The 11,574-nt window shown below is 31.1% G+C and overlaps 1 long non-coding RNA gene across 1 annotated transcript; it reads left to right on the forward strand.

The window, feature by feature from the left end:
• Nucleotides 1-10,253: 10,253 nt before the first annotated feature.
• Nucleotides 10,254-11,128, forward strand: LOC129906957 (uncharacterized). The gene is made up of 3 exons (XR_008770903.1): nt 10,254-10,773; nt 10,919-10,950; nt 11,041-11,128. It is a non-coding gene; the product is annotated as an uncharacterized LOC129906957 (long non-coding RNA).
• The last annotated feature ends 446 nt before the right edge of the window (nt 11,129-11,574 follow it).

Raw genomic sequence — 11,574 nt, forward strand, 5'->3', positions numbered from 1 at the left:
TTACAAGAACCTCTTGGAACAGGTCTTATAGACGACTTCTGTCACTTGACAACACAAGGCTTCTTTAGAACGGTTCAAACAGGTCTTATAAAATTATTCTTTAACTGATATTTAAAAGGCTTCCTCTTAACACTTCTAGATAGCCTTAAGGAGACCTCCTTCCCAAAATGAATGACTTGCGTAAATAAGCCTCAAACTAAACGTATACAAACTATAGCTTGTCGAATCGAACAAAATGGACCTTATGCAAGCAAAATTGTTACTTGGGTAAGATACATTTTTACAAAGTTTATGCTGGTACACTGAGGGAAAAGCCACCATAATTCAACGTAAAATCAATGAAAACCACATTGATTTAACTATTATTCCGAATGATTTTGAGTTGAAGATGAACATTTTAGCATCAATGTTTAAAAAAACGTTAATTTTGTATGATTTCGTATCTTAAAATTACATAAATCAAAGTTCATCTTTGAAGCAAAGACGTTTCAACTTCAATTTATTTTTTCCCTCCGTGTAGTAAATAATGTTTGAGCAGATAAATAGCAATTTAAACAAGAAAAATGACTTTAAACCGGCAAAATGCTTAAAATTATTGAAAAAAACTTTGTTCGAAGTCGTGCCGTTAAATCAAAAAACTTTGACTTGCAAAGTGTAATAAATAAAAGCAATGTGTTTTTGCTTACAGCATAGAATGTTTACTGAGGAAAACAAAACACGGTTTATATCCGAAACATTTGTGCACTGTTTATTATTATACAGGGTGTCCCACAGTCACCGCCCCAAATGAAAACAATGGATTCCTGAGGTCATTGAAGTCGAAAAACTTAAGAGGTAATTTTCTCGTTTTCGACCTGTTTCCAATTATGACTTTTCTTATGATTTTTATTCTATTTTCTTTTAACTGGCCTTATCTTTGCCAAACTACGTCTGGTTCGAAAGATGTTTTTTACAACCAATCAAAAATTTATTACAGTTTTAGTTAGTCTCAAAGACTTTTTTTCTACGGACAGCCGTTTCTCCGCAATTTTGCATCAAACCCAATTTTCTTCGTTTTTTAAGATACCTGAATTACTTCACACAATAACATTTCTCGACGAAATAAAACGAAAAGACAAAAAATTCGATTTTAGTGTCTTCAGAAAATCAACTTCAACAGATCGTTACATCAGATTCGATTCTTATTGCCCTTATAGCCAAAAACTTGCCGCTTTTCATTCAATGGTATACAGATTATGCCGTATACCTTTATCTGTTGAAAATTACATAAAAGAATACCAACAAATATTACACATAGCCAATGTAAATGGATATCACAAATCAATAAAAGACAATTTAATCAAAAAACATTCAACCAAAATTAAACGAGACAACATTAGTTCCCTGTTTGAACAGAATACAAATGTAAACAAACAACGTGTAACGCTACCCTTCGCCCCGAATGTCACCTGCCGATTAAGTAAAGCATTTGAAAAAGCTGAAATGCAAATTGTGCATACAAACAACAACAAACTTAAAACTAAATTAGGATCCACAAAAGATCAAGCACAAATTAATCGGTGCAGCGGAGTTTATGAAATTTCTTGCTCTAATTGCAACAAAAAATACATTGGTCAAACAAGGCGACCTGCTGAGATAAGATTCAGTGAACATCTACGATCAATAAAAAAGAAAGAGACCGACAAAGCTATAGCAGCCCACATGTTTTATGTAAATAATAACTTTCCACATACAATCACATCTTTCACGGATAATTTCAAATTGATTAAACACATAAACAAACCCTACAAACTTGACGCATACGAATCAATATATATTCATCTAAATGACGATTTGATGAACTTGGAACCACGGTTGCCACTCGCATAAAAAATTTCCTACCAAATTTTTCAAAAAAACCTACCAATTCAAAGAAAAACCTACCCAACGAAAATTTTGGATTTTAAGAGAATAAATTCTTGTTTAAAAAAATAAAATCCACGACTGTGTCGCACGAACTTGCACTTGGAGTTAATGTTGCTTAAATTTTTAAGACTTTTTATATAGAAATAAAATTCGTTTAAAAAAAAAAATAAAATCTGAAATTAAATTGCCCTCCAAAACAAGTATGCAGTTTTGATTGATATATTGGCGTGCATTTTTAGAAAAAAAAATTTCAAAATCGTTAGAGCCGTTTTTTAAAAAAATAATTTTTTATAAATAATTTTTTGGAAAAAAAGTTTTAAAATAAAATTGTAATCCCATTTTGTAGAAATCACTAATCAAGAATGTGAAATTAGTGTCAACACAAAACATGAAAATGGATGAGTTCAGACACCAACAATGAGGATACTGCGTTTACATACACTACTTAATATTATTACTCTCGGTTTAGATGGGCACATTTGTTTGGCACAAATATTTTGGGTAGATTTGACATAATTAAATTTTTTTTTTGTCAATTATTAAAAATAAAATTATTTTAGAGAAAGAACTTGGAAAAACCTACCAAATTGACTTCAAACCTACCAACCTACCCAGGGTAAAAAAACCTACCCAGTTTGGTAGAATCCTACCCACTCCGGCAACCGTGCTTGGAACCTGGACCAATTGATTCTCAGCTGTTTAATGTCATCAAAAAGAAGAGAAAATAAAAAATCAATTCGCTTATATGTTTCCATTCTCTTAAACTTTTTTACTTTCTCTTTAATTACTTTCTTTTTCTTAACTTAAATCTATTATGTATTTAACTTGTCAAAGTTTTTCATTGTTTTCATTGTTATCATTCTTGTAAAAAACAAAAAGTGTCATTCGCCGAAGATGGTTTCGCTGTTAAGAACCGAAATGCATACGATTTAAAATAAAATTCAAAATTGTTTTAATTTAAAATCAAAAAGTTTGTTTTTTAATTTTATTTTATTATTGTTTTAATTTTATTTCTATTTTGCGGTCAATAAGGATCCTAAAAACAAAAAATAATAACCTGAACACCAGTTCGGTTTTAAAAGCATTGGTCAAGTGTATAGAATCACCGATGTCATTGAGAAAGCTCTTGAAGAAAAGAAAATTTGCTCAGCGGTCTTTTTAGATGTGTCTCAAGCTTTTGATAAAGTATGGCACGAGAGTCTCAAATTTAAATTAAGACAAGTCCTACCTGAAGGACTCTTTACCATTCTTAGAGAATATCTAGAGAACAGAATTTTCCGCGTTAGACACGGAAATGATAAATGTGATCAGTTAAATATGAAATTAAGAGAAATGTACTGGTTGCGCGGACAACATTCTAGACTTAGTTGTTGAAAAATATTAAGTACATTCCTTTGTTTGCACCTTTAAATTTAATCCTTCGTTAACTTTAATGATTTTCGATGTTAATTGAAAGAGTAGAAATTAGAAATTGAATATTGTTTTTACTTGACATTCGTTAACCTTAAAATTAAGACCATATAAGTATGTAAAAATGAATTCTAAAATTAAATTAATATAAAATTCTTACAAGTAAAGGTTGTCGTTTTTTTATTTCAAACCTAAAATCGAAATTTAACTTGTTCCTGGGATAATATTTTACATTTTGGTGCCGAAACCCGGGAGCTTTACAGTTTAATTAATTTAAAGAAACGCTTTAAAACTTCTCGAACTATATTTCTAAATTTAAGATAACATTTTACGTTTATCATATTCCTAGATGGATTTAGCAAGCCGTTCATCCTACCCTGTTCAAGTGACCAAGCTTGTGAAGGCAGCAAACGAATATTTAATTTCTGAAGAATCTGAAATTAAATCCAACGCAGAAAATCTTGATAAAATCGAGGAGGAGCTTGAGGTATTTCTGGATCGTCTGCTCTCCTCGCATGAAAGTTTACTTAAAGCAAACAACGAGGTCAAGTCTTTGATTAAACCCGAAGACTTCGTAAAGGAATCAGAAGCTGTGGCTGACTATAACGATAAGGCAATTGGAGTAATCACGCGGTTGAAGCATAGATTGTCAAAAATTCGACTACTGCAAACAGGTCCACTTCCAGAAGCATCACGTGTCCACGAGACTTCTACAGCTGTTCCTAATACGATGCAACATGCGGTAAAGTTAAAAAAATTATTTCCTAAAAGATTCTCAGGTGATTATAAAGACTGGGTTCCATTTTGGGAGCACTATCGTACCTTAATTCATGAAAATTCATCACTAACGACCATCGATAAGTTTAATTATTTAGAAACGTCACTGTATGGAAGAGCTGCAGAAACATTAGCTGGCCTAACGCCTACAGAAGCCAACTATAATTCTGCAATTGAGTTGCTCAAAGAGGAGTACGGAGATCACGAAAAAATAATCGACCATACAATGCAGCAGCTTTTATCAACACAACCAGTAAGTTCTAAAACAGATTCTGTTGGGCTGGGACGATTGTATACATCGGTTCTAACCGCAACTCGATCTCTGACATCTTTGGGTGTTCCTTCGATACAATATTTTGTGATGCTCAAAGGTGTGCTTCTCCGATGCAATCCGAATGATCTTCGTGTGGATTTCTATCGTTTTTACCACAGTCTATCTGGCAATCATCAGGTCGAAAACTCAGACGAAAATATGGACGACTTAGCTTCAACATCGGCATCTGAAACCACTTCTACAAAGTCAATCGGCGATAAACAGGTAAATTCTCTACTAACATTTCTCAAACGAGAGGTCGAAGCTCTAGAAAAGGCGAATGAAGCAAAAGGTAACTCTGCTCGTGTTCAGCATCAACCAGGTACGAGTTCTCGACAAGTCAAAACCGCTGTGGGGCTGTTTACGGCAGGAGAGCATGAACATACGTGCTTCTTTTTACCGACTTCCAAAAAGGAGGAGGTATTCAATTCGTCTGTATTTTTTTTTTTTTTTTTTTTTATGTTTGTTACCTTGTTAAAGTATTCTTTCGATGACGTTTTATTGAAACAACCGTTTAGATTAATGGTTACAATCGGACTCACTGCAGTTCCATAGACCAACCTGGAACTTCTTTAAGAACTTCCAAAATGCATTACTCAGCTTTGACCTACTGAGTTGCATTCTGGAAGTTGGCTTGGCCCACTGAGCGTTGCGTCACATTAAGTGTGACACACAACTGCCATTCTGCATAGTTAGTATGCAGTAGGAACAGTGGGTTAGGTTGTAAGGTAATGTGGGCATAACATTCCTCCCCCCTTAGGAAGCTCAAGCCAGGTCTCTGGAACTGGAGTGTTTTTCTTTATTTAATTCTTACAGCTTAATTCTAACAATTTACAATTAATTCTTTTTTTTTAACAGTGTATCTTTTTTTATCTTTTAATTTCAATACAACTAACATGTTTGTATTTCTCTTTCTGTAAATTTCTTTTTTTCTTATTTAATTAATTAGTTAATATTTTGAATTAATTTAAATTTATATTTTTGCTCGGTCAGTTTGTTCAAGTTTGGTGTTGTTTAACGGCTTGCTGCGGAGTCGATGATTGTCGTTTCCATGTAGGTACTGAATTATTAGCCTTGACTTCAGTCTGCTTCAACTCGGGAGAACCAATTGCCATTTCTATATCTCATCTCGCACAAGATGCAATTGCTTAAGCTTCTAACACATTTTTATTATTGAAGTATAACAACAATTCTGGGTTGATGATGTTGAAGTATAAACATCTTCGAAGGGTATTGATTTATTTTATCGAAGTTGAATGTTTCCAGAAGGTATTTTAAGCAGGACCGGGATCGCCGACATCAGCACTGTTGCCTATTAGGTGACTGTTGTGCAGTTCGACATGTAATCTCGGCTTTGAGTTAAACTACATTTCAACTAATACGGCTGAGCTTGCCATCTAGTATGTTGATGCTTGTAACTACTTCAATTCGAGTAAAATATCCCTTAGATCTTACAGCTTCCTGGCATGGGTGAAACATCATTGTGGTTAAATGTGGTAGCTTTTATGTGAGCAATAGTGTGTGTTTGAGGCAGAGATAAAGATAGGCGGTTCCCCTCCCCCCTGGAACTCGATTTTGTATCTCTAGTACTGGCAGAACATTTTATGTACATTGTACAGTCCACAGCACCTTTCCCAAACATAAACTTGACCATTATTTTAAATTAGTTTTTATATAAAAATTTCACTTCAAATTTAGAACTAGTTTACGTACGTAATAGTTTTTTATTAAATATCTTTTTTTTATAAAATTTAATACGGAACTTTTATTTTTTTTTTTAATTACACTATTTTCACATTTCATAATATTTTTGCTTTTTTTTTTTAAATAAAAATTTAATATTTTAATTTGATGTTTTTTTTTATAAAATTTAATACTTTTTTTATATATAAATTCTTTCTTTCCAAATTTATACTATTTTTACATTTCATAATATTTTTTCATTATTTTTCTAATAATTTTTAAGTACTTCTTGCATTATAGTTTCATAAATATTTAGTATTAGTATTAAATTTAGCTAGTATATAATTATAAAAAAACAAACATATATTTGTATTATGTAGATTTACATATGTTTATTAGAAATCAACTTGTTGTTTATTTTTGGGTAATTTTAAAATTCTTTGCTTTTTGGACTCTAATTGGTTTTTAACAATTTTTTTTTAGCTTATTTTTTTAATCGTTTTACAATATTATACGATTGATATATTTATTAGTCTTTTCATTTTTGTTACCAATTTTTTATTGAGCTAGCTGTCAAGAGAGAAAAAAAAAGTTCTATGTTTCCTGAAATGAAAGAATTCATTATTATTTATTCCAAACCAAAAAGTTTTAAGTGCAAATTTTGAAAATATAAGTATTTGAATAGAAATTACTTGTTTGAGTTTTTGTTAGCAACTTTGTGTTTACTTTTATTTACTCTTTTTGTTTTTCTATCAAATCTTATTTTATTAGTCAAACCTTCGCTGCCTGACAGTTTCGGTTTTGGTTGACCATATTTTGAACGTTTTGAATCTGCCCCTTTCTCGACAAGGATGAGTATCTTACTTGCCTTGACAAATGGCACCGGCAGTTCAATAAACACTTTGTACTTACGAGTGTTTTTAAAGTATTCTTTATTTGTTTTCTTCTTCTTGATAGAACGATAAAGAAGTTTAAACTTTTCTAGACATAAACGCCAGAGATACAACAATTTTAACCCAATACACTCTATCAAAACAAAATAAATATTCATAATGAGTAACCATAGATCAAACTGACCTAGGTTAAATTTTGACCCATATGTTTTCTGTTTCATTTTTTGTTTTGATTTAGGAAACGAAAAGCAATTTGACACTATAGAATGAAGTTTTGCATTCTTTTTTTGTGTTTGCCGTTTCTCGTTGCCTGAGTTCAATGCTTTGCATTTATTAATTTCAAAAGTGTCTTCAGATTTAGTGTATGATATCATATGCGGTGCTTGACTGCATAATTTTGATGATATCATCATTTGTGAAGAGAGACTTTTTGGCGTTGTAATTTTGGAGGGCAAAGTTTTCGGGGCGCAGTTTAAAGGTTTTAACTGGCCATCTAATCGTTTAACTTTGAAATATTTTCTCTTAGAGAAACAATTTTCCTCCAAATGCCCCTTTCTAGAACACCACATGCACTTAACTTTAGGCACTTTAGTTGTTTGCGTCACTATTTTTTGTGCGCCGGGACAACTATTCTGTTTATGCTCAAAAGTTCTGCAAGTGTAGCAGAATGATGTTCTGTAACGTATTTGACAATTAATATAGGTGTGGTTTTGTTCTCCACAGAACTCACATGTAATGAATTTCTTTGAGAACCTATTTAATTGTCTACTGGACTGGGGGGAGCCGTCATTTAACCGGTTGTATGTTTGTTTAAAATTTACAAATTTTGTTTGCTTGGATCGTTGATTGAATAAAGAAGATCCAACAACTTTAGCATTTTTTTTACAACTCATTTTAGTATTTTGTAGCAAAATTATAAAAGAGACAAAAAAAATACAATACTTACCTGCACACAATTTGAGTCTATCCTTTAAGTAGTGTATTCTGCTGATATAAATATATGTATAATTATTTTTATCTGTTCTTCCACACCACCTGATATTGATTTTATTTGTGCGTACTCTTCACGTAAGTATGAAACGTCATACAAAACACTTTATTTTTTTTTATTATTTTTTTTTACGAAGAAAAAAAAAACAGAAAACAAAAAAAAAATTTAGTTAGTTCGCGAGATGAAATTATTAAAAATCGAGGTTCGCGGACCGGCTGCGCCAATGTTAAAGTATTCTTTCGATGACGTTTTATTGAAACAACCGTTTAGATTAATGGTTACAATCGGACTCACTGCAGTTCCATAGACCAACCTGGAACTTCTTTAAGAACTTCCAAAATGCATTACTCAGCTTTGACCTACTGAGTTGCATTCTGGAAGTTGGCTTGGCCCACTGAGCGTTGCGTCACATTAAGTGTGACACACAACTGCCATTCTGCATAGTTAGTATGCAGTAGGAACAGTGGGTTAGGTTGTAAGGTAATGTGGGCATAACAACCTCATAATTTTGGACTGAGTGAACCATTTTTGATAATTCTTTTTGTATTGGATAGCTGGTGCCTGCAGTATGGTCCCATTTCAATTTCGTTTAGTTCTGGCCATATAAACTACTAGAAATACCATAAAACGCAGTTTTTATACATGGAAGTCGGCTTTGTTTTTTGATAAAAAAGATTATGTAAAAGTAAAGATCACGCAACCACCGAATGTAATTGTTTACCGAACTTATCTAAAAAAAAGAACTACTTCGCACTGATGGTAGGTGTTTCCGTTGCTGTACGAAGGGACACAATTCTAAAACCTGCAAGGTAAAACGAGTTATTTGCAGTTCTTGCAATGGGCGACACGCAACAAGCATGTGCGATCCTCTGTTCATAGCCAGAATTAACGAAGCAAAACAAGGTAATGGTAGAATTAGTGGCTCAGCTGAGTCTACGTCACAATTATCGAAACAGTTAAGTATGCCATCGTCGAGTCAAAATACTTTTAATTTGTACACTGCTCAAACACTTGGACAGTCATGTAGTGTTTTATTACAGACTGCTTGTGCATTTGCTGGAAACGGGATTTCTAACAGAGAGTTGTTTATTCGATTTGTCATGGATGGTGGGAGCCAAATGTCTTTTGTGAAATCATCTGTTGCTCGCTGCATTAATTTGTCACCGACCGGTTCTCACAATTTGAGTATAATATCATTTGGAAGTGATAAGCCTAAGCCAAACCGGTTATGTAATAAGGTAAAAATAATCTTACGCAGCCAAATCGTACGTTCATTGTTGAAGCGATTGAAGTACCCGAAATTTGTGTTGATGCTCTCGCTGCGCCCCCGAGTCAATTGCTAGAAACATCATTAAATGGTTTACCATTAGCAGATTCTCGTATTTTAGGAAATATACCAGAAGAAGGCATAAGTCTCCTAATTGGTGCTGATTACTACTGGCAATTTGCTACAGACAAATATAAGCGAATCACCGATAAACTAACAGCAATAGAAACTGTATTTGGCTGGACAATTCAAGGACCATTGCCACAAACTGAAGTTTCCAACACTACACTGAAAAAATTATTATTCTTAAAAACTATGAATCTTGTTCATAAACCAAAATTCATACATTTTTAAGAAAAATTCATTAAATTTAAGCAAAAATTCTTAAAAAAAAAGTTTAGATTTAAGAAAAATTCATAAAACTTAAGAATCAGTTTTCATAAAAATTTTCCCATGGAAAACATTTTAATGAATTTTTTTTAAGAACAAATACGAAGGTTTATGAATAAACTCATAAACTTCTAGCTCCAGTTTGAAAGAATATTTTGCTGAATCATAGAATCTGGACATACTTTTATGAATGAAATTCACTATTATTTTCCATTCAGTTGTATTTTGAGTTAAAATAATTTTTAAAATTGACTTTTTTCCCTTCTAAAATTGAGAAAAATCTATTTTTAAAATTACATTTGTAAGGAGTTCATAAATTTTGTGTTTTTATGTATTTTTTCTTAAAATGAATGTATTTTTTCTTAAAATGAATGTATTTTTTCATTAATTGAAAAATAACGAAAATTTTACCGTTATCCTGCATTCGGTATTAAGAACTTATTCTTAAAATCTAAGAATCTGTTCATACTTTTTAAGTTCGAAATTCATATTTTTCCAAAATTTAAGAATTAATTCATTAAATTTTATGAAAGTATACATATAATTTATGAAAAAATTCTTACCTTTTGAGTTTTTAAGTATATTTTCTTAAAGTATATGTATTTTTTTATCAATCTAGAAAATAATAACTGTTGTTTTGAATCTATGCCTTAGAAGGATTTCTCTGCGGATTTAGTTTAACATCTGATATTCAAAGTGGACGGTCGTTGCCGAAACAAATTTGTGAATAAAAAACAATATTTATTATGTGTTATGCATTTTAAACCACGTAAACAATTTTGAAGAGTATAAGACATTCAACAGTTGAAATTATTGTTGGTTCACGTTGCCTCTTTCTCATATACTTAGATAAGTATAAAAACATAATATGTTAAACATTTCTTTCTTTTATATATTAAATATATTTTAAATTTTTTTGTTATAGGTACATAATTTAGATACTTTTGTGAAATGAGTCTTCAATCTTCAATTTGAGACCATGTTATTTTCGCAAAAAAGCGAATTATAATAAAACCGGCAAAAGGGCACTAAATACTGCTCCGTAAAAACCATCTTAAAGGCTGTTTGCAACAGATCCAGTACATTCCGAAGTTGTCATTGCAGAATAAAGCAAACACATCATGTTTGGAAAACATAGAATTTAGTAAGTGTTGTTGTTATTTAATTCCTTTAAATATTTAAATTTTGTTTTAATTTTGTTTTATTCTATACAATGATGTATCTACCTAAATTTTTTATATTGTGATCTTTCCCCAACTTATTCAATTTTGTATTGTTTTTTCTTTCAGCTGCAGAGCCTAATGCTGCCGATTACAATAAGGTAAAAGATAATTCTACCTCCTATTTCGATTTTTTGAACCAAATATGACATAGTCATTTTACTAATACAAACTTTTTTTTATCTTTCCAGATGATGCATCAATTAAAAAAGAAAAATTAAATTTAAAAATTAATGTACAGTGACAGTGACCAATAAAACATTTTTATTACGTTTAAACTCAATCATTTCTTTTATTTTTAAAAATTATTTCATTTGTTTGATTCAGATTTTGGGTTGTTTTCTTTGGCTGTTTGTTTGATTGGAATACAATTTTTTTCAGGAACAAATTAAATGCTTGGAATGGTAATGTATATTATATGCATTTATATAAATAAATGCATACATTTTAATGAAAAGTGTATTACATTTTATGAAAACAATCATAAAAATTTAAAAAAAAATTCATAGTTTTTATGATTTGTTTCATAAAATTTAAGCAACATTTCATTTAAATTTTAACGAAATTTATGAAAAAAATCATAAAATTTAAGAAATCTAAAATGTAAGAAACTTTTCTTAAAATCTAAGAAACTTTTCTTAAAACCTAAGAAACTTTTCTAAAAATCTAAGAAACTTTTCTTAAAATCTAAGAAACTTTTCTTAAAATCTAAGAAACTTTTCTTA

Source organism: Episyrphus balteatus, chromosome 1 (assembly GCF_945859705.1).
Source record: "Episyrphus balteatus chromosome 1, idEpiBalt1.1, whole genome shotgun sequence".
Classification (NCBI taxonomy): domain Eukaryota; kingdom Metazoa; phylum Arthropoda; class Insecta; order Diptera; family Syrphidae; genus Episyrphus; species Episyrphus balteatus.